The 21,144-nt window shown below is 44.9% G+C and overlaps 1 protein-coding gene and 8 non-coding genes across 9 annotated transcripts in view; 1 reads left to right on the forward strand and 8 right to left on the reverse strand.

Moving 5' to 3' along the window:
• LOC141322290 (uncharacterized) overlaps positions 1–21,144 on the reverse strand; it is a 175,925-nt gene that overhangs the window by 47,379 nt on the left and 107,402 nt on the right. The gene's annotated exons all lie outside the window — the stretch shown is intronic.
• Positions 7,252–7,324, reverse strand: trnar-ccu (transfer RNA arginine (anticodon CCU)). Its single transcript has one exon. It is a non-coding gene; the product is annotated as a tRNA-Arg (tRNA).
• On the reverse strand, positions 8,096–8,168 carry trnar-ccu (transfer RNA arginine (anticodon CCU)). Its single transcript has one exon. It is a non-coding gene; the product is annotated as a tRNA-Arg (tRNA).
• On the reverse strand, positions 8,947–9,019 carry trnar-ccu (transfer RNA arginine (anticodon CCU)). Its single transcript has one exon. It is a non-coding gene; the product is annotated as a tRNA-Arg (tRNA).
• On the reverse strand, positions 14,478–14,550 carry trnar-ccu (transfer RNA arginine (anticodon CCU)). The gene has a single exon. It is a non-coding gene; the product is annotated as a tRNA-Arg (tRNA).
• On the reverse strand, positions 16,229–16,369 carry LOC141284398 (U4 spliceosomal RNA). The gene has a single exon (XR_012338418.1). It is a non-coding gene; the product is annotated as a U4 spliceosomal RNA (small nuclear RNA).
• On the forward strand, positions 16,833–16,914 carry trnas-acu (transfer RNA serine (anticodon ACU)). The gene has a single exon. It is a non-coding gene; the product is annotated as a tRNA-Ser (tRNA).
• trnan-guu (transfer RNA asparagine (anticodon GUU)) lies at positions 18,529–18,602 on the reverse strand. Its single transcript has one exon. It is a non-coding gene; the product is annotated as a tRNA-Asn (tRNA).
• LOC141284990 (U4 spliceosomal RNA) lies at positions 19,724–19,864 on the reverse strand. Its single transcript, XR_012338526.1, has one exon. It is a non-coding gene; the product is annotated as a U4 spliceosomal RNA (small nuclear RNA).

The raw sequence follows: 21,144 nt of genomic DNA on the forward strand, positions 1-21,144 counted from the left end.
CTCAAACGACTTCATGACGACAGATGTTAGTGCCACAGGTCTGTAGTCGTTAAGTCCTGTTATTTTGGGTTTCTTTGGAATGGGGATGATTTCAGAACGTTTGAGAGAGGCGGGGACTTCACACAACTCCAAAGACCTATTGAAGATCTGTGAGAAAATGATGACAACCTTCCAACTTTGAGTACTTTTAAACATCTTCTGTATAATGTCTTAAAGGATACATGTAATTGTTTTTTATGATCTGATTTAGTAATTTTGGTGGTATTGTGTTTTCTGATCTTCTTTGTGAAACTTTATGTGCTGCTGTTTTGACCAGGTCTCACTGGAAGAAGAGATAGTACTGTCTCAATGTGATCTCCTGGCTAAATAAAGGAAATAATAAAAATAATAAAAAGTGTCTTCAGTGTGAGAAGAGTTTCACACGTCAAAGCAGCCTGATCCGTCATTTGCAAACTCATTCGGGAAAGAAACTGACGTTTTTTTTATGCAAGAAGAGGTTTAGAAAATGGAGCAATTTGTACAATCATCTACACAATCATTTTGAAATACATTCAATTGTAGTCAAAGTACTAAAACGTTGTTTTTCACCAGACTTACAGAACAATCATGTCACTCTATTCCATGTGTGGATTTCTATGAATCAAAATATTTGTCAAACTTTTACCTTGCTGGGAAAAGCAACAATGTAACTGGAAGATTATAAATGAATTGACATAAACTGAACAAAATGACATGTTCCCATTGATTTTAAATGTATTCTAGCTTATTGTTTAGTCAATGTAATGTTGTAATTTGTTTACGTTTATGGACTTTATTAGGAGAAGCATGAAAATATTATTCTAGTTTGTGCAGGTCTTTTTTATAATCTGCACAGTTCATTCTTTGTTGTGCTTCCATTAGCCTGGATGTACAGTAGATTAATTTGCTACAATAAACAATCCTAAGCAGCTGGCCTTCATTATTTTTTTTGTTAATTATACATTGAAAAAAGTGTTTAAAAAAAATTATTAAATAGTTGTACTCAACAGTAACATTTTCATACCCCTCCTCTGTCTATGCACAAATAGCTTCTCATCAACCCATTATATTTATTTTTTTGTTGGCTACCCAGCCAAGCTACATTTTACAACTCATCACTTTTAGCACATACTTCAAACACTTCATGGAATTCTCATTTGTACAGCATTTTTTCTGTTGCCAAATTACAAGGTTCTGCATTTTTTAACACAGACTACTCACACACACACACACACAAAAAAAAAAACTCTTCACTCTTTGCACTTTCAGCTCCTACAATCTCAGTCAAAGTCAGTACTTTAAGAACATATCAGCTTTCGCATTGATTTCGTCACGTGGTCCACTTCTTTTTGTTCAATTTATAGCCTTATATCATTTTTACCTTCATAGTATCAGAGATGAGAATTAATTGAAAGTTCTTTAATAAAATCCACAAAGGGTAATCCAGACAGGAACATACATCCAACACAACACAAAGACATTTAAAACTGGACAAAAAGGAAGGGCCAAGCAGGAACCTAAATACACAGGATAATTAAACTCAGGTGCAGCAGGGAATAATCAATTAACTAAACTAAACAGATATGGAAAATAAATTGCACTATTGTACCTAAATATGAAACAAACCTCACATTAAAGCATTTATATAAACTCTTTCCTTGTACTTGTGACATCTACATACTGTATATCAAAACCGTCAAATATACATGTGTAGTATGGTGGCCCCTTTAAGTACATCACGTACCTATATAGGAGGAGGTTGTTACATGTCTCCTAGTGTTTCTTCTCCTTGTACTGTCATTTTTTGACAGTACAAGGCAGTATGTACCCTGCATTCCTATTTCATTTAATACTCTGTTTAATTGTTACTCTGGGCTCCTTGTCATTCCCTCTGACTCTTCATTCCCAGCAACCGTAACAGAAGACAGCACCAATAAAATTATGACAGAGGCTGAGGACAGGCTGTGGGGACTAATGGTGCATTCACACTGCACACTTTGTCTGCGTCAGGCAACGCTCCCAACGCATCTAGTTTGACGCATGTACGTTGAAGCTGGCAACGCTTGCTTTTTGGTGCGTTCACACCGCACACGTCAGGCAACGCACCCAACGCATCTAGTTTTTTGCACACTTCCCCTAAATAAACCATAGCAAACTATTGGGACTGGACATTTTGGGATCCTCTGTTGACCATGTTTCCCTAGCTAACGAAATGGGAAATAATTACGTTGAGAAAAGATTTGATAACGCCGACATCCCCGATCTCTTCAGCGATCTTCATCCAAGCAAGTTCCTTTACATTCCTGTCTTTATACAACCACGAGGGCGGATCATACAATTATCTGCGATTGCAGACGGCTACAATGAGCACTATATATATGTAATATAATTAAATTGAAAATGATTTTTTCTCTGCTCCCGCTTCATTCAAGATACGTGTGGTGACGTCGCTACAGTGAGACGCTCTGATTGGTTGACGCACTGCGTCAAGTGCGTCAAGTCCGTCAAAAGTTCAGCTAGCTGAACTTCTGCGTTGCTTGCGTTTGCTGCGTTGACGCTTGAAACGCAGGTAACGCTTGAAAAGTTGACGGATCCAACGGACACAACGCAACGCAGAGCCTCTGACGGACTCAACCATTTACTTTACATGTAATCTTGCCGCAACTGACGCTTGACATTTGGGGCGGTGTGAACGCAGCATAAGACAGAGGGGTGATGTTTTTTTTTTTTTTTTTTTAGTGATCTTAAACCTGCTCAACAGATGAATCCTGCTGATGTTTACTTGAGTCTCTTCAAACTGTTTTTCTCTGAGAGCGCTTTACCAACTTCAGATGTTCAACTACACTGGTATTCTAGTGTAAAAACAAGTGACTACTGATGAGTTTTTCAATCACTTAAATATCATTTATTTGTTTCATTTGTTGAACAGAACAGAAGTTTTCCACATCTCTGTGGTTAGATCAGGGTGCTCAATAATGTTTCTTTGACCTTCATTATGCATGTTTTGATTATACTTTGTTGTAAATAAATACAAATAATATAATACTCCATTCTTTGAATCTTCTCACATTGTTCCTTTCCTAATACTAACAGTAGTAATAATGGGCCATTAGGGCAGGGCTCTTTGTCTCTCAGGTGTGAATTGCTAAATATTCATGGCTCATTGCCATTCCTTTGAATATTCCCTTTCAAACACAAAACATGTTTTAGAAAATGTATATCAATATATTGTTTTCTATGAACGAGTGAACAAGATAATTTCACATCATTCGGTTGACAAAAATCTAGCCTACGACATCTAATTCTTAAAAGTAGTGTGAACAAATGTTCTGTATGTGTTTCATGGCCTTATTTCAGTGACTTCAAAACTTTAGTTTTTCACTTACCACGCATAAACGTTATTTTCTCAAAAACACAAATGTACATTTCATGTTGCTTAAATATTATTGTAGCCCAATTTGTGCTAATTGCAATGTAATCGAATTTTAGCAATTAATATGTTTTTAAGATGAAGGAGTGGACTTCTGAATCGAGCTTGAACTCCATAATAATAATAATTATTATTAGAATTAGCAGGTAAAACATATATATTAGTAGTTACAGACTATGGTAAGAATCGTCTGACCTCAAGGTGATTTGGAGCCAGACACTCTACCGTTGCACTACAAGATAGCGGAAAAATTATTTAGTGTTTCATGCTTAAGCACTTTGATAAACTATGCAAATCAGCTAGTCTTTACACTCACAAAGTCAAGAACAGATCGCTTGACCTCAACATAATTGGAACACGCAACCCCCCGATGCGGGGTCAGGCGCACTACCGTCGCGGCCATGAGGTCGAGAGAACAAGTCGGCGTTCCTTGCTTAATTGCTTTGATTCAATTTTCAAATCAGTCACGGTAAAGGGCTGTAGACTTTATACTATGGATGTCAAGAAGAGATCAACTGATGTGATTGGAACATGCAACCGCCTGATCTGAATTCAGCCATGCTACCGTTGTACCCTCGGCCACGAGGTCGAGAAAACAAGTCGGCGTTCCTTGCTTAATTGCTTTGATTCAATTTGCAAATCAGTCACGGTAAAGGGCTGTAGACTTTATACTATGGATGTCAAGAAGAGATCAACTGATGTGATTGGAACATGCAACCGTCTGATCTGCATTCAGCCATGCTACCGTTATACCCCAAGACATCACAAACCTATCCGGTGTTTCCTGCTTAAGCCACCTTTTGTGTCACCCTGCCTTCGATAGCTCCCGCTGCGCCACTCTGCTTTCCTTGACGAGAGTACCATACGCCGGTCTTTTCAAAACCACTTGAGCCTGGCACACATTTCTAACTAGTCTATTATGTATGAATTTTTTTGCAAATTACAACAAGTTTACCAGTTGCATTGTTGTTTCTTTAAGCAGCACCTGGGCACATATAAAAGCGAAAAAAGCTTAGCAGAGGATGGTTTCAATCAATCGACCTCTGGGTTATGGGCCCAGCACGCTTCCGCTGCGCCACTCTGCTTGCCTTGATGTAGAGCCCGTGCACTGGTCTTTTCAACATAACTTGATTCTTGCACACATTTCTTTTTTTTTCTTTTCTTTTTTTTTTATTGGAGAAATATCAGTAATACACAATTGTTAAAGATCAAAAGGTCCTCCATATTTTTTACATACAAGGTTAAACAAAAATGATCTACATCTGCAAATATTAAGTATACACAGGTATATATTATCATGCAATACAGTGTTCTTGGTCTTACTATACAAGCATATACAACCTGAATATACATATAAAAGTGTCTATTTCAACATACAGAAAAGAAAACAAAAACAAAACAACACTAACACCCCACCCACCCCTTCCGTCTGCTGTATAAGCGATTCTTGCACACATTTCTAACTTGTCTTGCAGCACCTGGGCACATATAAAAGTGAAACAAGCTTAGCAGAGGATGTTTTCGATCCATCGACCTCTGGGTTATGGGCCCAGCACGCTTCCGCTGCTCCACTCTGCTTGACTTGATGTAGAGCTCGTGCACTGGTCTTTTCAACATAACATGAATCTTGCACACATTTCTAACTTGTCTTGAAGCACTTGGGCACAAATAAAAGTGAAACAAGCTTAGCAGAGGATGGTTTCGATCCGTCGACCTCTGGGTTATGGGCCCAGCACGCTTCCGCTGCGCCACTCTGCTTGTCTTGATGTAGAGTCTGTGCACTGGTCTTTTCAACATAACGAATCTTGCACACATTTCTAACTTGTCTTGCAGCACTTGGGCACAAATAAAAGTGAAACAAGCTTAGCAGAGGATGGTTTCGATCCATCGACCTCTGGGTTATGGGCCCAGCACGCTTCCGCTGTGCCACTCTGCTCGCCTGGATGTAGAGCCCATGCATTGGTCTTTTCAACATAACTTGATTCTTGCACACATTTCTGACTTGTCTTGCAGCACCTGGGCACATATAAAAGTGACACAAGCTTAGCAGAGGAAGGTTTCGATCCATCGACCTCTGGGTTATGGGCCCAGCACGCTTCCGCTGCGCCACTCTGCTTGACTTGATGTAGAGCCCGTGCACTGGTCTTTTCAAAATAACTTGATTCTTGCACACATTTCTAACTTGTCTTGCAAGACCTGGGCACATACAAAAATGTGAAACAAGATTAGCAGAGGTTGGTTTCGATCCATCGACCTCTGGGTTATGGGCCCAGCACGCTTCCGCTGCGCCACTCTGCTCACCTTGATGTAGAGCCCGTACACTGGTCTTTTCAACATAACATGATTCTTGCACAAATTTCTAACTTGTCTTGAAGCACTTGGGCACATATAAAAGTGACACAAGCTTAGCAGAGGATGGTTTTGATCCATCGACCTCTGGGTTATGGGCCTAGCACGCTTCCGCTGCGCCACTCTGCTTGACATGATGTAGAGCTTGTGCACTGGTCTTTTCAACATAACATGATTCTTGCACAAATTTCTAACTTGTCTTGAAGCACCTGGGCACAAATAAAAGTGAAACAAGCTTAGCAGAGGATGGTTTCGATCCATCAACCTCTGGGTTATGGGCCCAGCACGCTTCCGCTGCGCCACTCTGCTTGACTTGATGTAAAGCCTGTGCACTGGTCTTTTCAACATAACTTGAATCTTGCACACATTTCCAACTTGTCTTGCAGCACCTGGGCACATATAAAAGTGACACAAGTTTAGCAGAGGATGGTTTCGATCCATCGACCTCTGGGTTATGGGCCCAGCAAGCTTCCGCTGCGCCACTCTGCTTTCCTTGACGAGATAACCATACGCCGGTCTTTTCAAAACCACTTGAGTCTGGCACACATTTCTAACTAGTCTATTATGTATGAATATTTTTGCAAATTACAACAAGTTTACCAGTTGCATCGTCGTTTCTTTGAGCAGCACCTGGGCACATATGAAAGCGAAAAAAGCTAAGTAGAGTATGGTTTCGATCCTTCGACCTCTGGGTTATTGGCCCAGCACGCTTCCGCTGCGCCACTCTGCTTGACTTGATGTAGAGCTCGTGCACTGGTCTTTTCAACATAACATGAATCTTGCACACATTTCTAACTTGTCTTGAAGCACTTGGGCACAAATAAAAGTGAAACAAGCTTAGCAGAGGATGGTTTCGATCCATCGACCTCTGGGTTATGGGCCCAGCACGCTTCCGCTGCGCCACTCTGCTTGTCTTGATGCAGGGTCTGTGCACTGGTCTTTTCAACATAACGAATCTTGCACACATTTCTAACTTGTCTTGCAGCACTTGGGCACAAATAAAAGTGAAACAAGCTTAGCAGAGGATGGTTTCGATCCATTGACCTCAGGGTTATGGGCCCAGCACGCTTCCGCTGCGCCACTCTGCTTGACTTGATGTAGGGCTCGTGCACTGGTCTTTTCAACATAACATGATTCTTGCACAAATTTCTAACTTGTCTTGAAGCACTTGGGCACGAATAAAAGTGAAACAAGCTTAGCAGAGGATGGTTTCGATCCATCGACCTCTGGGTTATGGGCCCAGCACGCTTCCGCTGTGCCACTCTGCTCGCCTTGATGTAGAGCCCGTACACTGGTCTTTTCAACATCACTTGATTCTGGCACACATTTCTAACTTGTCTTGCAGCACCTGGGCACATATAGAAGTGAAACAAGCTTAGCAGAGGATAGTTTCGATCCATCGACCTCTGGGTTACGGGCCCAGCACGCTTCCGCTCCGCCACTCTGCTGAAAGTCACCCCAGATGGGACTTGAATCCACAATCCCTGGCTTAGGAGGCCAGTGCCTTATCCATTAGGCCACTGGGGCTGTCATGCACCTGTTTACTTTTTCTTGTAGTTCTTCATCTCATTCAGCTTCTGGATGAACAACTTTTGTGAGAGGACCAAGTGACTTTAGGTTTTCACGAACAGGCTCTGAACATTTCTCTTTTTTCGGGGCTCTGTCATATATATAAGCTCAGAAGTCTTAGCAGAGGATGGTTTCGATCCATCGACCTCTGGGTTATGGGCCCAGCACGCTTCCTCTGCGCCACTCTGCTTGACTTGATGTACAGCTCGTGCACTGGTCTTTTCAACATAACATGATTCTTGCACAAATTTCTAACTTGTCTTGAAGCACTTGGGCACATATAAAAGTGACACAAGCTTAGCAGAGGATGGTTTTGATCCATTGACCTCTGGGTTATGGGCCCAGCACGCTGCCACTGCGCCCCTGTGCTTGCCATGATATAGAGCCTGTGCACTGGTCTTTTCAACATAACATGATTCTTGCACATATTTCTAACTTTTCTTGCAGCACTTGGGCACATATAAAAGTGAAACAAGCTTAGCAGAGTATGTTTTCGATCCATCGACCTCTGGGTTATGGGGCCAGCACACTTCCGCTGTGCCACTCTGCTCGCCTTGATGTAGAGCCCGTACACTGGTCTTTTCAACATCACTTGATTCTGGCACACATTTCTAACTTGTCTTGCAGCACCTGAGCACAAATAAAAGTGAAACAATCTGAACAGAGGACGGTTTCAATCCATCGACTTCTGGGACCAGCACGCTTTCGCTGCGCCACTCTGCTGAGAGTCACCCCAGATGGGACTCGAACCCACAATCCCTGGCTTAGGAGGCCAGTGCCTTATCCATTAGGCCACTGGGGCTGTCACGCAGCTATTTACTTTTTCTTTTAGTTATTCATCTCATTCAGCTTCTGGATGAACAACTTTTGTGAGAGGACCAAGTGACTTTAGGTTTTCACGAACAGGCTCTGCACATTTCTCTTTTTTGGGGGCTCTGTCATATATACAAGCTCAGAAGTCTTAGCAGAGGATGGTTTCAATCCATCGACCTCTGGGTTATGGGTCCAGCACGCTTCCGCTGCGCCACTCTGCTTGACTCGATGTGGAGCTCGCGCACTGGTCTTTTCAACATAACATGATTCTTGCACAAATTTCTAACTTGTCTTGAAGCACTTGGGCACAAATCAAAGTGAAACAAGCTCAGCAGAGGATGGTTTCGATCCATCGACCTCTGGGTTATGGGAACAGCACGCTTCCGCTGCGCCACTCTGCTCACCTTGATGTAGAGCCCGTACACTGGTCTTTTCAACATCACTTGATTCTGGCACACATTTCTAACTTGTCTTGAAGCACTTGGGCACGGATAAAAGTGAAACAAGCTTAGCAGAGGATGGTTTCGATCCATCGACCTCTGGGTTATGGGCCCAGCACGCTTCCGCTGCTCCACTCTGCTTGACTTGATGTAGAGTTCCTGCACTGGTCTTTTCAACATAACATGAATCTTGCACACATTTCTAACTTGTCTTGAAGCACTTGGGCACATATAGAAGTAAAACAAGCTTAGCAGAGGATAGTTTCGATCCATCGACCTCTGGGTTATGGGCCCAGCACGCCTTCGCTGCGCCACTCTGCTGAAAGTCACCCCAGATGGGACTCGAACCCACAATCCCTGGCTTAGGAGGCCAGTGCCTTATCCATTAGGCCACTGTGGCTGTCATGTAGTTGCTTACTTTTTCTTTTAGTTCTCCATCTCATTCAGCTTCTGGATGAACAACTATTGTGAGAGGACCAAGTGACTTTAGGTTTTCACAAACAGGCTCTGCACATTTCTCTTTTTTGGGGGCTCTGTCATATATACAAGCTCAGAAGTCTTAGCAGAGGATGGTTTCAATCCATCGACCTCTGGGTTATGGGTCCAGCACGCTTCCGCTGCGCCACTCTGCTTGACTCGATGTGGAGCTCGTGCACTGGTCTTTTCAACATAACATGATTCTTGCACAAATTTCTAACTTGTCTTGAAGCACTTGGGCACAAATCAAAGTGAAACAAGCTTAGCAGAGGATGGTTTCGATCCATCGACCTCTGGGTTATGGGCCCAGCACGCTTCCGCTGCGCCACTCTGCTTGTCTTGATGTAGAGTCTGTGCACTGGTCTTTTCAACATAACGAATCTTGCACACATTTCTAACTTGTCTTGCAGCACTTGGGCACATATAAAAGTGAAACAAGATTAGCAGAGGATTGTTTCGATCCATCGACCTCTGGGTTATGGGCCCAGCACGCTTCCGCTGCGCCACTCTGCTTTCCTTGACGAGAGTACTATACGCCGGTCTTTTCAAAACCACTTGATTCTGGCACACATTTCTAACTAGTCTATTATGTATGAATTTTTTTGCAAATTACAACAAGTTTACCAGTTGCATCGCCGTTTCTTTAAGCAGCACCTGGGCACATATGAAAGCGAAAAAAGCTTAGCAGAGGATGGTTTCGATCCATTGACCTCTGGGTTATGGGCCCAGCACGCTTCCGCTGCGCCGCTCTGCTTGCCTTGATGTAGAGCCCATGCACTGGTCTTTTCAACATAACTTGATTCTTGCACACATTTCTAACTTGTATTGCAGCACCTGGGCACATATAGAAGTGAAACAAGCTTAGCAGAGGATAGTTTCGATCCATCGACCTCTGGGTTACGGGCCCAGCACGCTTCCGCTCCGCCACTCTGCTGAAAGTCAACCCAGATGGGACTCGAACCCACAATCACTGGCTTAGGAGGTCAGTGCCTTATCCATTAGGCCACTGGGGCTGTCATGCAACTGTTTACTTTTTCTTTTAGTTCTTCATCCCATTCAGCTTCTTGATGAACAACTTTTGTGAGAGGACCAAGTGACTTTAGGTTTTCACGAACAGGCTCTGAACATTTCTCTTTTTTCAGGGCTCTGTCATATATACAAGCTCAGAAGTCTTAGCAGAGGATGGTTTCGATCCATCGACCACTGGGATATGGGCCCAGCACGCTTCCGCTGCGCCACTCTGCTCACCTTGATGTAGAGCTCGTACACTGGTCTTTTCAACATCACTTGATTCTGGCACACGTTTCTAACTTGTCTTGCAGCACCTGAGCACATATAAAAGTGAAACAATCTTAGCAGAGGACGGTTTCAATCCATCGACTTCTGGGCCCAGCACGCTTTCGCTGCACCACCCTGCTGAAAGTCAACCCAGATGGGACTCAAACCCACAATCCCTGGCTTATGAGGTCAGTGCCTTATCCATTAGGCCACTGGGGCTGTCATGCAGCTGTTTACTTTTTCTTTTAGTTCTTCATCTCATTCAGCTTCTGGATGAACAACTTTTGTGAGAGGACCAAGTGACTTTAGGTTTTCACAAACAGGCTCTGAACATTTCTCTTTTTTCAGGGCTCTGTCATATATACAAGCTCAGAAGTCTTAGCAGAGGATGGTTTCGATCCATCGACCTCTGGGTTATGGGCCCAGCACACTTCCGCTGCGCCACTCTGCTTGTCTTGATGTGGAGCTCGTGCACTGGTCTTTTCAACATAACATGATTCTTGCACAAATTTCTAACTTGTCTTGAAGCACTTGGGCACAAATAAAAGTGAAACAAGCTTAGCAGAGGATGGTTTCGATCGATCGACCTCTGGGTTATGGGCCCAGCACGCTTCCGCTGCGCCACTCTGCTTGACTTGATGTAGAGCTCGTGCACTGGTCTTTTCAACACAACATGATTCTTGCACAAATTTCCAAGTTGTCTTGAAGCACTTGGGCACGAATAAAAGTGAAACAAGCTTAGCAGAGGATGGTTTCGATCCATCGACCTCTGGGTTATGGGCCCAGCACGCTTCCGCTGCGCCACTCTGCTTGTCTTGATGTAGAGCCTGTGCACTGGTCCTTTCAACATAATTTGAATCTTGCACACATTTCTAACTTATCTTGCAGCACCTGGGCACATATAAAAGTGACACAAGCTTAGCAGAGGATGGTTTCGATCCATCGACCTCTGGGTTATGGGCCCAGCATGCTTCCGCTGCGCCACTCTGCTTGACTTGATGTAGAGCTTGTGCACTGGTCTTTTCAACATAACATGATTCTTGCACATATTTCTAACTTGTCTTGCAGCACTTGGGCACATATAAAAGTGAAACAAGCTCAGCAGAGGATGGTTTCGATCCATCGACTTCTGGGTTATAGGCCCAGCACGCCTTCGCTGCGCCACTCTGCTGAAAGTCACCCCAGATGGGACTCGAACCCACAATCCCTGGCTTAGGAGGCCAGTGCCTTATCCATATAAGCCAAGTGACTTTAGGTTTTCATGAACAGGCTCTGAACATTTCTCTTTTTTGGGGGCTCTGTCATATATACAAGCTCAGAAGTCTTAGCAGAGGATGGTTTCAATCCATCGACCTCTGGGTTATGGGTCCAGCACGCTTCCGCTGCGCCACTCTGCTTGACTCGATGTGGAGCTCGTGCACTGGTCTTTTCAACATAACATGATTCTTGCACAAATTTCTAACTTGTCTTGAAGCACTTGGGCACAAATCAAAGTGAAACAAGCTTAGCAGAGGATGGTTTCGATCCATCGACCTCTGGGTTATGGGCCCAGCACGCTTCCGCTGCGCCACTCTGCTTGTCTTGATGTAGAGTCTGTGCACTGGTCTTTTCAACATAACGAATCTTGCACACATTTCTAACTTGTCTTGCAGCACTTGGGCACATATAAAAGTGAAACAAGATTAGCAGAGGATTGTTTCGATCCATCGACCTCTGGGTTATGGGCCCAGCACGCTTCCGCTGCGCCACTCTGCTTTCCTTGACGAGAGTACTATACGCCGGTCTTTTCAAAACCACTTGATTCTGGCACACATTTCTAACTAGTCTATTATGTATGAATTTTTTTGCAAATTACAACAAGTTTACCAGTTGCATCGCCGTTTCTTTAAGCAGCACCTGGGCACATATGAAAGCGAAAAAAGCTTAGCAGAGGATGGTTTCGATCCATTGACCTCTGGGTTATGGGCCCAGCACGCTTCCGCTGCGCCGCTCTGCTTGCCTTGATGTAGAGCCCATGCACTGGTCTTTTCAACATAACTTGATTCTTGCACACATTTCTAACTTGTATTGCAGCACCTGGGCACATATAGAAGTGAAACAAGCTTAGCAGAGGATAGTTTCGATCCATCGACCTCTGGGTTACGGGCCCAGCACGCTTCCGCTCCGCCACTCTGCTGAAAGTCAACCCAGATGGGACTCGAACCCACAATCACTGGCTTAGGAGGTCAGTGCCTTATCCATTAGGCCACTGGGGCTGTCATGCAACTGTTTACTTTTTCTTTTAGTTCTTCATCCCATTCAGCTTCTTGATGAACAACTTTTGTGAGAGGACCAAGTGACTTTAGGTTTTCACGAACAGGCTCTGAACATTTCTCTTTTTTCAGGGCTCTGTCATATATACAAGCTCAGAAGTCTTAGCAGAGGATGGTTTCGATCCATCGACCACTGGGATATGGGCCCAGCACGCTTCCGCTGCGCCACTCTGCTCACCTTGATGTAGAGCTCGTACACTGGTCTTTTCAACATCACTTGATTCTGGCACACGTTTCTAACTTGTCTTGCAGCACCTGAGCACATATAAAAGTGAAACAATCTTAGCAGAGGACGGTTTCAATCCATCGACTTCTGGGCCCAGCACGCTTTCGCTGCACCACCCTGCTGAAAGTCAACCCAGATGGGACTCAAACCCACAATCCCTGGCTTATGAGGTCAGTGCCTTATCCATTAGGCCACTGGGGCTGTCATGCAGCTGTTTACTTTTTCTTTTAGTTCTTCATCTCATTCAGCTTCTGGATGAACAACTTTTGTGAGAGGACCAAGTGACTTTAGGTTTTCACAAACAGGCTCTGAACATTTCTCTTTTTTCAGGGCTCTGTCATATATACAAGCTCAGAAGTCTTAGCAGAGGATGGTTTCGATCCATCGACCTCTGGGTTATGGGCCCAGCACACTTCCGCTGCGCCACTCTGCTTGTCTTGATGTGGAGCTCGTGCACTGGTCTTTTCAACATAACATGATTCTTGCACAAATTTCTAACTTGTCTTGAAGCACTTGGGCACAAATAAAAGTGAAACAAGCTTAGCAGAGGATGGTTTCGATCGATCGACCTCTGGGTTATGGGCCCAGCACGCTTCCGCTGCGCCACTCTGCTTGACTTGATGTAGAGCTCGTGCACTGGTCTTTTCAACACAACATGATTCTTGCACAAATTTCCAAGTTGTCTTGAAGCACTTGGGCACGAATAAAAGTGAAACAAGCTTAGCAGAGGATGGTTTCGATCCATCGACCTCTGGGTTATGGGCCCAGCACGCTTCCGCTGCGCCACTCTGCTTGTCTTGATGTAGAGCCTGTGCACTGGTCCTTTCAACATAATTTGAATCTTGCACACATTTCTAACTTATCTTGCAGCACCTGGGCACATATAAAAGTGACACAAGCTTAGCAGAGGATGGTTTCGATCCATCGACCTCTGGGTTATGGGCCCAGCATGCTTCCGCTGCGCCACTCTGCTTGACTTGATGTAGAGCTTGTGCACTGGTCTTTTCAACATAACATGATTCTTGCACATATTTCTAACTTGTCTTGCAGCACTTGGGCACATATAAAAGTGAAACAAGCTCAGCAGAGGATGGTTTCGATCCATCGACTTCTGGGTTATAGGCCCAGCACGCCTTCGCTGCGCCACTCTGCTGAAAGTCACCCCAGATGGGACTCGAACCCACAATCCCTGGCTTAGGAGGCCAGTGCCTTATCCATATAAGCCAAGTGACTTTAGGTTTTCATGAACAGGCTCTGAACATTTCTCTTTTTTGGGGGCTCTGTCATATATACAAGCTCAGAAGTCTTAGCAGAGGATGGTTTCGATCCATCGACCTCTGGGTTATGGGCCCAGCAACCTTCCGCTGCGCCACTCTGCTCACCTTGATGTAGAGCCCGTACACTGGTCTTTTCAACATCACTTGATTCTGGCACACGTTTCTAACTTGTCTTGCAGCACCTGAGCACATATAAAAGTGAAACAAGATTAGCAAAGGATGGTTTCGATCCATCTACTTCTGGGTTATGGGCCTATCATGCCTTCGCTGCACCACTCTGCTGAAAGTCACCCCAGATGGGACTCGAACCCACAAACCCTGGCTTAGGAGGCCAGTGCCTTATCCATTAGGCCACTGGGGCTGTCATGCAGCTGTTTACTTTTTCTTTTAGTTCTTCATCTCATTCAGCTTCTGGATGAACAACTTTTGTGAGAGGACCAAGTGACTTTAGGTTTTCACAAACAGGCTCTGAACATTTCTCTTTTTTCGGAGCTCTGTCATATATACAAGCTCAGAAGTCTTAGCAGAAGATGGTTTCGATCCATCGACCTCTGGGTTATGGGCCCAGCACGCTTCCGCTGCGCCACTCTGCTTGTCTTGATGTAAAGTCTGTGCACTGGTCTTTTCAACATAACGAATCTTGCACACATTTCTAAATTCTCTTGCAGCACCTGGGCACATATAAAAGTGACACAAGCTTAGCAGAGGATGGTTTCGATCCATCGACCTCTGGGTTATGGGCCCAGCACGCTTCCGCTGCGCCACTCTGCTTGACTTGATGTGGAGCTCGTGCACTGGTCTTTTCAACATAACATGATTCTTGCACAAATTTCTAAATTGTCTTGAAGCACTTGGGCACAAATAAAAGTGAAACAAGCTTAGCAGAGGATGGTTTCGATCCATCGACCTCTGGGTTATGGGCCCAGCACGCTTCCGCTGCGCCACTCTGCTTGTCTTGATGTAGAGTCTGTGCACTGGTCTTTTCAACATAACGAATCTTGCACACATTTCTAAATTGTCTTGCAGCACCTGGGCACATATAAAAGTGACACAAGCTTAGCAGAGGATGGTTTCGATCCATCGACCTCTGGGTTATGGGCCCAGCACGCTTCCGCTGCGCCTTTTTGCTTGACTTTATGTAGAGCTCGTGCACTGGTCTTTTCAACACAACATGATTCTTGCACAAATTTCGTGGTCGTGGGCTTCTTCACCGGGTCGGACCCAGTTTTCATCGGCCCCCAAATTACACAGGCGAAACGGAGGCTCTCGCGTTGTGTGAGACTGTCGAGCCCTCCCCGTGGGTAGGGCTTAGAGCAGGCTTAGAGTTTTCTTCTGTCGGTTTTGACCCAATCTGTTTTTGGGAAGCGCAGTTTGACCCAGCAGTGCGGGCCAACAACACGTTCTGTTTTGCCGCGTGAAGGCGGGTCAATGCTTTGGACAGCGTATGGTTGAGATGTGATTTTCCACCAATTTGGGGCACCTTTCTTAAGGAAATCAAGGATGATTTCATGGGAAATGGCAAACTTCTGTAGCGTTTGGCTAACAAGCCAAAGCTACAAAGGATGTACCGGTGCCCCGTCGTCCGAGCAGAATCCACATTCGGCCGTAATCGGAGGTTACTACTAACGTTCGATTGTGTCTCATAGGGAGTTTGATGCAGGGCCTCAGTGGAAAACAGGCCCTCGGCGGCTGAAACAAAAGACGAAGAAGGCATCCACATGCACATGGTTCAGGAGTGTTAAACAAAGAAACCACGCAAGATGACGAGGTGGTCCAGCGGGTAAGGCGGTGGAAGGCTAATACATTGTGCTCGACATGCACTGGAAGCTTTAGCGCCACTGAGAGCCCATCGGACCAGACAGGCCCAACCTGTTTACGATGGGTAACGGTGAGCTGTAATTGCGCTGCAGTTTAATGATACCCGTCTTGAGGACATATTTACAAAACAACAAGCCTTCTGGCTCTGGCGCTCAATCATCAGCAGACACCTTTTCGACGAGAAACAAAACCAGGCTATTTTTTCTCAACAATACTCTAAGCCTCCAGAGAGGCTAGCAAAAATTGCCAAAGCTGACTGTATTTCAAGTCATCCTGGCGGGGTATTGGGTAAAGTTTTCAACCAGCAATGATCGCGCCTCAGATAAACCTCATAGGCTACAATATTGCCTCTGCGAAAGAATGCCGGCAACGGTCGTGACCTTTGCAGGCACCTACGTGGATGTGAACCGACAAGGTGGTAGCAAGCTTTAAACTGCCGCACAAACAGTCTCATGGCAAGGGTTGCTGCACCGTGTTTCTACGGAACAGATTAGAGGTGTGTAAAAGACGGCTCATTCACTATTCCCTCTGTGCTCAAAACAGCCTGCTGAAAGCACAGCAGCAGCAGCTGAAAAGGTCCGCAGCATGGCCTCTCTCAGTCAGCAAGGGGGCGGGGAGGCCGAGTGGTTAAGGCGATGGACTGCTAATCCCATCCTTGTCGTTCGGTTCCTTTAGCACTGGACCTTAATCTAGGTCCTGGGGACCCCATGCTGAACTTTTTGTGTGTCCTCCTTATCTAACACACTCAGTTCAGTTCTTTGGGTTCTCTACTAATGAGCTGATGATCTGAATCGGGAGTGCTAAATAAAAGACGGCACGTAATACGACGAGGTGGCCAAGTGGTCAAGGCGATGGACTACTAATCCATTGTGCTCTGCACGCGTGGGTTCGAATCCCATCCTCGTCGTTCGGTACATTTAGCAGTGATCCTCGGTCCTGGGGACCCCACTCTGCAATTTTTGTGTGTCTTCCCTATCTGACACACTCAGTTCAGTTCACTGAGCGTTCTACTAATGAGCTGGTGGTCTGAATCGGGAGTGTTAAACAAAAGGACCGCGCAAAACGAAAGGTGGTCGAGTGGTTAAGGCGATGCAAGGCTAGTCCGTTGTGCTCGGCACGCCTTGGTTTGTGTGGGTTCGAATCCCATCCTCTTCATTTGATGCTTTAGCACCACTGAGAGCCCACCGGAACAGACAGGCCCAACCTGTTTACGATGGGTAGCGGCGAGCTGTGATTGTGCTGTAGTTTATTGATACCTGCCGCAAAGTCTTGAGAACATATTGACAAAACAACAAGTTGTGACGATGCCACATAAGGGACATGTTTTACCTCTCTATATATATATCACTAGATTGGATGTATAAGAGTTTAATAGGTTTTACATGTTTCCTTCTCCATTTTTACTCCTTTTAAAAATGTGTGCATTTGTCTTTAAGAACTGTGACTCTCCTATCATGTGACCAACCACATGACAGGATGTAGGAAGTAGCCTCTCTATAAAAGAGTGGTGTTGTCTAAAATGGTGGCCTGACACCTCACCCAGGAAGCAGGTTCTTCATTGCCTGAGTTGTATAGGAAAGCCTTGTGGATTCAGGACTATTTTGCACCAGCACTTTGGACTACATATCAGCTGGATTGTATATACACGGGTGGACACTTTGACTATTTCACACGGATTGCAGTTGGACTGTTTTTAGGGTATGAACTGAAAAACTCTTTTAGCAGTCCTGAAGTCTCTATGTATACAGTGTGGTTCTAGTTCTGTGTAATTGTTTTATATAAATACACTACTGTTATTTTGTATCTGCTGTCTTGCTGTCTTTAATCTACTCACCCAACATCCAAATATTTTTAGCAATTCTTTGTTTTAATAGGTGTAGCTTTAGCCGATAGGGCTGAGTGTTACAAAGTCTTCTGGCTCCGGCACGCTATGATCGGTGGACACTTCTTTGACGAGGACCAACAACCAGCCACGCCAATAAAAGGAAACAAAACGAAGCAAGACTATCTTTCTCAACAAGCCTCCAGAGAGACTGGCAAAAATTGCCGATGCTGACTGTATTTCAAGTCATCCCGGTGGGGTATTGGGTATTGACTTTGTGGCAACATGGAACTTTTGCATCTACATTAATATTAGTCTGTTTCTTCTTATTCTGAGGTCACCGTAGCCACCAGATCCATTCTGTATTCCGATCTGATGGTCACTACAGTCCCCCGGTTCCAGTCCGTACCAAGAGCAGATGGTGGATCAGCACCTTCAGCCGAATGTCAGCGGATACTATGTCAACTAGATGAGCCCCAGAGACAGATCATCAGTAAAGAAGGCATCCACATGCCACAGCAAACTACTCGAGCTGGTGAAAATGTTCACCAAATGCCCGCCGCTGAGTTCTTTTAAAACAAGCCAGCTTATTGAAGGTGCACAAGATAAACGCCCTGAGAAAGCTGTGCCTCGCAACCCTAAGAATGGCATAGGCGTTAGTGGACACCTGACGCGCGTGCAAAACTCCGGCATTTCACACGTCCCTGGGTGGGCTCGAACCACCAACCTTTCGGTTAACAGCCGAACGCGCTAACCGATTGCGCCACAGAGACAGCCGCTGTTGCTTGCTGCCGCCGGATCACCGGTGTAAAAGCAAGGGTTAGGGTTAGTGATAGGGATTAAAATTGCTCGCACTAACAGCGACATCTGTTTTGAAAGATGTTTCCGGAGCTCGCAAAATCCACTCAGCCTGCGCGGCGAATGGGCACGCTGGAGCCCGCCACCCTTTTGGGAAGAAAGAGAGTCAACAGAGCCACCCAACGTGGGGCTCGAACCCACGACCCTGAGATTAAGAGTCTCATGCTCTACCGACTGAGCTAGCCGGGCTGGTCGTGGGCTTCTTCACCGGGTCGGACCCAGTTTTCATCGGCCCCCAAATTACACAGGCGAAACGGAGGCTCTCGCGTTGTGCGAGACTGTCGAGCCCTCCCCGTGGGTAGGGCTTAGAGCAGGCTTAGAGTTTTCTTCTGTCGGTTTTGACCCAATCTGTTTTTGGGAAGCGCAGTTTGACCCAGCAGTGCGGGCCAACAACACGTTCTGTTTTGCAGCGTGAAGGCGGGTCAATGCTTTGGACAGCGTATGGTTGAGATGTGATTTTCCACCAATTTGGGGCACCTTTCTTAAGGAAATCAAGGATGATTTCATGGGAAATGGCAAACTGCTGTAGCGTTTGGCTAACAAGCCAAAGCTACACAGGATGTACCGGTGCCCCGTCGTCCGAGCAGAATCCACATTCGGCCGTAATCGGAGGTTACTACTAACGTTCGATTGTGTCTCATAGGGAGTTTGACGCAGGGCCTCAGTGGAAAACAGGCCCTCGGCGGCTGAAACAAAAGACGAAGAAGGCATCCACATGCACATGGTTCAGGAGTGTTAAACAAAGAAACCACGCAAGATGACGAGGTGGTCCAGCGGGTAAGGCGGTGGAAGGCTAATACATTGTGCTCGACATGCACTGGAAGCTTTAGCGCCACTGAGAGCCCACCGGACCAGACAGGCCCAACCTGTTTACGATGGGTAATGGTGAGCTGTAATTGCGCTGCAGTTTAATGATACCCGTCTTAAGGACATATTTACAAAACAACAAGCCTTCTGGCTCTAGCGCTCAATCATCAGCAGACACCTTTTCGACGAGAAACAAAACCAGGCTATTTTTTCTCAACAATACTCTAAGCCTCCAGAAAGGCTAGCAAAAATTGCCAAAGCTGACTGTATTTCAAGTCATCCTGGCGGGGTATTGGGTAAAGTTTTCAACCAGCAATGATCACGCCTCGGATAAACCTCATAGGCTACAATATTGCCTCTGCGAAAGAATGCCGGCGACGGTCGTGACCTTTGCAGGCACCTACGTGGATGTGAACCGACAAGGTGGTAGCAAGCTTTAAACTGCCGCACAAACAGTCTCATGGCACGGGTTGCTGCACCGTGTTTCTACGGAACAGATTAGAGGTGTGTAAAAGACGGCTACATCTACATTAATATTAGTCTGTTTCTTCTTATTCTGAGGTCACCGTAGCCACCAGATCCATTCTGTATTCCGATCTGATGGTCACTACAGTCCCCCGGTTCCAGTCCGTACCAAGAGCAGATGGTGGATCAGCACCTTCAGCCGAATGTCAGCGGATACTATGTCAACTAGATGAGCCCCAGAGACAGATCATCAGTAAAGAAGGCATTCACATGCCACAGCAAACTACTCGAGCTGGTGAAAATGTTCACCAAATGCCCGCCGCTGAGTTCTTTTAAAACAAGCCAGCTTATTGAAGGTGCAAAAGATAAACGCCCTGAGAAAGCTGTGCCTCGCAACCCTAAGAATGGCATAGGCGTTAGTGGACACCTGACGCGCGTGCAAAACTCCGGCATTTCACACGTCCCTGGGTGGGCTCGAACCACCAACCTTTCGGTTAACAGCCGAACGCGCTAACCGATTGCGCCAAAGCTGGGGAACAATAGTCTGTTAAGGGGGGGGAGGAAAAGGAAGGAGGGGGAAGAAGGGGGAAAAGAGAAAAAGAAAGAAAAAAGAGAGAAAAAATGAGGAGAAAAGAAATGAAAGGGAATTTTATCTCTTTGAACTGTTTTTGGAGTGTATATTTACAATAAATTATCTGAAAAAAAAATGTTTTCTCTGTTTTCCTGTACATTTATATGGGAGTAAGGATGATCACAAGCTTTCCAGTTCATATTAGTGTTGCCATACATTGAAGTGTTTACTGAATGTTTTATTTATCAGTAATTATCACATAAATGATGTCCAAATGAATGAAATTATTTCTGAAATGACAAAAATAATATTTTATTAGATTTATATTACTGATTATTGATATCTTATTCAAAGTTTTTGGACTTTAAATATATTTCTGCTGTAGTTATGTTCTAAAACTTATAGTACAAAAATAATAAATTTATTTATTAAATAATCCCCAAATTTATCAACATTTTTAAAAGGGCCTATAACCGTTAAATGATACTATAACAAAGACATACAAAAAGAGTTAATCATGACCAAACTTTTATTTTTCAATCAGTCATAGCCAATTATTCATTATTCTTTTTTTATTTATTTTTTACATTTTTATTCTTATAGTTATGTTGCAT

Source organism: Garra rufa, chromosome 1 (genome assembly GCF_049309525.1).
Source record: "Garra rufa chromosome 1, GarRuf1.0, whole genome shotgun sequence".
Taxonomy (NCBI): Eukaryota; Metazoa; Chordata; class Actinopteri; order Cypriniformes; family Cyprinidae; genus Garra; species Garra rufa.